This window comes from Amyelois transitella, chromosome 7 (assembly GCF_032362555.1).
Source record: "Amyelois transitella isolate CPQ chromosome 7, ilAmyTran1.1, whole genome shotgun sequence".
Classification (NCBI taxonomy): Eukaryota; Metazoa; Arthropoda; class Insecta; order Lepidoptera; family Pyralidae; genus Amyelois; species Amyelois transitella.
In genome coordinates, this window is record NC_083510.1 from 6,119,384 (window position 1) to 6,125,383 (window position 6,000).

The window sequence follows — 6,000 nt, forward strand, 5'->3', positions numbered from 1 at the left end:
GAATGACTTATCATTGCCTCCATCATATTTTCTTAGGTTTTTAAAATCAATTTCTTAGGTTTTGTGATTCTGCCCAACATTCTGTTGCATGTTTCTTACTTTTTCCATACTTCTCCAACACCATATCTATCTGCCCTCATGCTAGTCAATAAAATAGAAACAATTGTATAAGTATGATACTCATAGTGACACCTATGTTAAACATTCTGCGTTAAACCATAAACTAAATGGTTATAACATACTACAAAAAAGGAGATGCTTATTCCCCTGCCTCAAATAAAACAGGACTCTATCAAAACAGTGAAGATGGCAGCACAAGCGTATTCCCCTTTTACTGCCATCTGTCTAAAAATAAGTAAACTAAAGGAAACTTTTTACAACAACAACGCTTTAAAAGCGGCGAAGAGTGCTTTTACGTCCCCTCAATAAACTCTGTATTATGTATTTGTTATATTGTTATACAGAGGCGGGACTGTGAAGGGGTGGTGCTGTGTTAGATTAACCCCAACCCAACAGTAGGTATTTTATAAGCAATTGTATCAAAAAATGTTAAAACCATTAAATAATTTATGAAAAGCTTTATACACCATTTTATTAACGAGACGATGCTGAGAAGAGTCTAAACGATCACAAAGAAACATATTTAAGCTTATTTTGTTTTGTTCTGTCTAAAATTGAAAATGGAGCACATTGTTTCTTAAATTGTTTTAAAAAGACAAATTTATTTGAAAATCGAACCCAAAGCCATTCAAAAAATAAAATTCCATCAAACAAAATTAAAAATCCCACGGATATGAAGTGTTAGAGCCATTAGATAGGAGGATTTGCGCGAGGGAAGCCGCGGACAAGGGCTGAATTAATCATATTTTTAATGTAATTAATTTACTTCCCAGATTTTTTTTAATATATAAAATTATAAGAAAGTTTTGCTGTACCATTGTTGAACAACACCCTCTTAGCATTGAATTTGTCTAGGCTTTTTTAGTGCAGTCGGACCACCTGAAATATGGATTAGTCATAGCGAATAGCATCTTATAGATCGGATTCTTAAAACAGAAGAATATTTCGGTATACCTACTATATTTTATTGCATGTTGTTTTACCATAACTTTAAACAATCAAATTGAGGAAAATGAATGTTTAAATAATCTAAAACTGTTCATGCATTTGTTATACTTAAACCTATTTTAATGATTATATCAATATCAGATCAGCCATCAATTCAACTTCATTCTTATCCTGGCTTTCTCCTCACCTTTATGGACTGGTGACCCGTTGGCAGTGCCGTTGGTAAGGACGGCTGGGACTGCTGTCTTGGTGGCATCCTGTTTTTGGGCCGTGGCCCACGCAGCTGCCGCCGCCGCCGCAGCGCATACGCTGCACTCTGGAAATATAATGATGTATTTGTTTTAGTTGACTTTTTATTCAATTTCAAATTTTTATTCAACCGTTATTATACAAAATAAAATCTACTTATATAGCAGAAACGACGGACTGAATGCCACATTCTTTATCTAATAGTCAACCATTGGGTCTTTAATAGGATAAATGGGATTTAAATTATGAGAGATTAAATGGAGCTTCTACGAATCAGAGAACAAGTTAAACAAAAGTTATACAAATAAATCTTCTTCAATAGCAAGAGAAATCCGAATAATCCGATAAATTTTGCGAAATCTACTGCCAATTTTAAAGTCAAATAAAAATATTAAGCGAATGTTTAAATATTTCAGTAAATCCTGTATAGTCAGTCTCTTTAGGTACTGAAATAATGGTACATAATCTTTAGATGTATTTTAATCACAACATACAAAGAAGCTCAAGTAATTAAAATAAAAATGAAATCAGTTATTACAGTTTGAATTTATGTCTTTAAATATATTTAAAATTGTTTTCAACAAAAATACGTACCAAGATGTTTACATTTATTTTTGTAGGTAAATAAGTATCTACCAAAAGAAATAGACTATAAAGTAGGCGCGTGACTGTTTTGATTCTAATTTTTAGGAGTATTTTTCTACTGACTAATATTTTTAATATTTAAACGGAAATGCTTATTTACGGTGCGTTTAATATTGACGTTTATGTGTTTCATATTAATATGTTTTAATTGAGTAAACTATTTCGCAAGGTACATATTCTTGTTACAAGATACCTACTGAGCGTAATTTTTTTTTATTATTTTACTACCCATCATCGCTTTGATGGGGCCGAAACTACATTTATATCTCTCTCACAATCTTATATGATATTATTTAAAAATAATAGACCATTTTTATTAAGCAGTATGTGAGAGCATTTCTAAAAAATAACATCCACTTAATGTTTATAGGTAAATGACAGTATATTAAAAAAGATTTTCCGTAAATAATACACTATTAAGTTGTTTACTTCAATCGTTACCACAAAATTTAATGTTATTTGTGATAAACAGGTTTGTCAATAAGTACATCACTATTGAAAATAAACTTCTAGTTACTGTTTAAAACAAATTTAATATTTTTTGAGCGATCACGCACTTGTTCCAGATTTCATTATCACTACTATTAAATGACGATATGAAATCAATGCGTAGTCCAATTTGATGAATCATGTTAGTATATAAGAAGACTTACCCTTCATGTATGCCGCGAGCCACCCCTGTTCAAATATGTCAAACTAAAAAGACCACACATATAGTCTATTCAAAAACATGAGTAATTAAATCATACTCATTTAAAAAACTCGAAATATAATGATATTCGTCTTCAACTTGCGTGTGTCGCAATAAAAAAATAGCGCGGACCTGCGCGATCGTTCTTTCTTATAGCCTATTCATTGATTGAAATGAATGTTTATTAGTTTTTTTGCAGTATCGGAAATGTAAAATGTTAGTATACATTATAGAGATGTGTCGCGGGGGCCGATTTGGGAAAGACTGCGTGGTACTTTTGCGTGAGCGTGGGGCGACGCGCATGGCTAGGGGAGACTGGATACATTTACCACTAGTAAATAAAGGTAACAACCTAGTATTTCAAGTTGTAATTAAAACTCACTTATCGAAACCCTAAATACATTGTTTTTACATAAATTAATGGTGGAGTCGCAGTCATATTATTTGGAAGAAAAAATAATAACCAGAAGGTATTTAAGTGTTTGATTTTAGCTTTGAGAGCTGTGGTAAAGAAAAACCGATTGCTAGTTATAAGTTTTATCAAAATATTGAATAGTTTTATTACATCTCAAATTCTAAAAGAGGATAGATGTCGAGAAAACAGCTGAATATAAAACCAAATCAATGAATTTAGTGATTCTGGACACAGAAGTTAAGCTTTTGTAACTTGCAAAGACTAGGAGTAGATTATCCGTGAACTAAACGAAAGGAAATCAATAATAATAAATCCTTGTCATCATGGTATTTAATCTTACAATATAATTCTTTGTTGTTGCTAGGAAGATAATGTTATGTAATTAAATAAAAATCATTTCAGACTGTGGGCCATGTATGGTAAGGAACAAATAAATAAATATTTTTATTAAGAAACTACAGGACATTCGCCGCCGCGCTCGCGTGTATAAAATAATCCTATTATTTCCCGTTCCCGCGAGAATGTTGGAATTTATACCTCATTAGAAAATGCTCACGAGGCTGAACAATTTTTACTAAGACGTTATTTATATTTAAATCTTCATCAGTTGTTCAAATTTTTTAAAATAACTTGTAGCCTATATGTTGCCCAGGCATAAAAGCTATACAACAACAAAAGTTTCAATCAAATAAGTTAAATATTTACGGATGTTAACGTGTGCAAATAAAAAGACTTTTTTTATTTATGGTCTGTGTGTTGTTGTTGTTACATTTCTTCTAATATAATAAATATTTTTTTTTAATATATTCAATGTACAGACATAATATTTTATTGCTTTGTTATATGTATAGATATAGTAACCAACGAATAAAAATTAAATTCTACCCTCTTATTTCTCTAAAAATAAATTACGATAAGGTATGTACAAATACTCTGCGTCATCTTAGTATGTCCTACGATATACATACATACATACATACATATGGTCACGTCTATATCCCTTGCGGGGTAGACAGAGCCAACAGTCTTGAAAAGACTGAATGGCCACGTTCAGCTATTTAGCTTAATGTAAGATATCTAACATTAAATTTAGTTTTTAAATAAATTAAAGTAAAACTCAAATAAATTGTTTGACATTAAGTAAATTACTCGTATATAGAAAAAAGCGTGATGGTATGTGTGTATTTAGTAAATGTAAAACAATTTCTGCTGGATTTTAATCAGCGCGCATAGCTACGAGTATATTTAACTAAAAGGAACGATTCTTCATTAAAGTGTATCCTGTAAAAGTTATCATAAAATATTTTTCTGATCATCATCTCTGTGTAAGTTACGTCCTTAGCCTTAGAGCGGTCCATTATCTAGGTGATTTGACGAACTATTTAACTGGTTTAGGTATACATACGCTCCACGCCAATCTACATAGGTACGTAACCCAAAGGACGGACCAAGAGGAGCAAAATAAGAACTAAACCTAGGATAGGTTTACGTGTTGTTGTCTTTTTAGCTTATATTTTTGAACAGTTATATAATCGGACTGATAATAAGTTGTGACCGAATCGTCAGCAACTCTGCTCTGCCGAGAACTACACGGCTTTTTGATCATACTAGTCTAAAAAAATATTAAGTTATTTTAGTTTATTCTTCTTCCATCTGGTGTTTCTCTCCAGAGTGGTGAGAATGTAACCAGTCCTGATTACATTCTCACCACTCTGAAGAGAAGCCCGAGGTTCGCCCTTGATCATAGATCCTGGATCTCGGGGCCAGGTTTTCTTACGAACGAGTCCCGTTTGACCTCCGCAACCTTTGCGGAGGAAGCTAACTCATAGTAGTTCTTGATTACACATTTGGTTGCCTTATCTGCAGGTTTCCTCACGATTTCGTTTTCCCTTGCCATAAGAAAGAGAATATTTTAATAAATTTGAGTTATCGAACATTAATAAAGCCAAACGCAAATGAATCATATTTGACTAATCCTTTATAAGCAGAACATATTATTGCGAATAATTGTTAAATCTGTGTATTATATAAAAAAAATTGGCGGCCATATTTGGCGAGTGTGCGGAGCATGCGCAGTGTGATTGAATACAAGCAGCCGGCCGCACATCTGCTGGTCAGCTCGTGGACACAATAGTGACTCTAAAGGGTCGCCACAATTTTCAATTTTGTTGAACAAGACATAATTATGAGAATTCAGATTTCTATGGGATCTACTTCCACCGACATTGAAATTGGGTAGAGAAGATAACTGTAGAGGCCTCTCTCTCTATCTCTGCCGTACGTCACGCATAACCGTTAACATTTCTTTTTCATTTATAAATAGTATACATAGATTTGAATACTATGAATTTCACACCTGTATAATAATACCCTCCACTCAGGCCAAAAAAAGAGATAGGCGGAAGATCTAACTTGAACCAAACTAAAAATTTCGAAAGCCGAAGACCAGACAAAGTGGAGAAATATCGGAAAACAAACCATGGGCCTGAAGCGCAGGAACGTGGGTAACTTCTACATAAAGATGAGAGATACATGGGTAATATACAACGTAAACAATACTGGATTTTTGCCAACATTCACAATTTCGCTTAATTTTTCTTGTTTATCCGCTACAATTTCAAATATATCAAACTTTTCAAAAACATAAAAAAATTTAATTATGTTATTATTTTTGTACTATGTTATTATTTTTTTACTTGGAAGGTTAATTGAGGCAAATGAAATAAAAATATTTCGATGTATGTACTTACTTAATAACATGAAAAATATTATACATTTGTGTCGATGGGCCAAAAATAACCGTACCATTTATAATGTTTTAAATTTTGTATTGATTATATTAAAATTGAGTCATTTATTACTTGTTTCATATTCTACAAAGGTATGTATGCCACTTTTTAATCTTCGTCATTCATGGTCACTCTACACCAAT